The sequence below is a fragment of the Nematolebias whitei genome, chromosome 10, assembly GCF_014905685.2.
Source record: "Nematolebias whitei isolate Nwh7 chromosome 10, NemWhi1, whole genome shotgun sequence".
In the NCBI taxonomy this organism is placed as follows: Eukaryota; Metazoa; Chordata; class Actinopteri; order Cyprinodontiformes; family Rivulidae; genus Nematolebias; species Nematolebias whitei.
The window spans coordinates 8,073,007-8,073,802 of NC_056507.1; positions in this window are offsets into that span (position 1 = coordinate 8,073,007).

The window sequence follows — 796 nt, forward strand, 5'->3', positions numbered from 1 at the left end:
CAAAGAGACCACCACCAGTTCTAACAGATGATGCAGTAACTTCTACTATTACTACTACAACTTTTTGTACTAATTATTTTAATTCCTACTACTAGTACTATTATCAGTATTACTGCAGCTGCTATAACTACTATTATTAGTACAACTACTGTTACTGCAACAATTAGTATTATTATTTTCATTACTAGAACTATTATTACTGCAAAATTATTACTACTACTACTAGTACTATTATTTTTTTAATTCTACAATTATTAGTACTACTACAAAGTAGTAGTATTAGTATTACTATAACTACTACTACAACTATTAATAATACAACAATTAATACAACTACTTGTTACTTCTATTATTACTACAATTACTAGTACTACTACAATTATTACTACTGCAACAATTAGTGCTGCTACTACTATTACTACTACAACGTTTTGTACTATTATTATTATTATTCATTCCTACTACTAGTACTATTATCAGTATTACTGCAGCTGCTAGTACTACTATTAGTACTAAAACTACTAGTACAACTACAACTATTACAATTAGTACTATTACTACTTTTACTACTAGTTTTACTACTACAACTTTTAGTACTCTTATTATTTTTATTCCTAAAACTATTAGTACTACTATTATCATTATTACTACAGCTATTAGTATAACTATTATTACTGCAATATCCTGATGCATGCTCAATACATTATTACTACAACTTTTCGTACTACTACCGATGTTACTACTACAACTATTGTTACTACAAGTATTAGTACTTCTACTAATATTATTACTACAG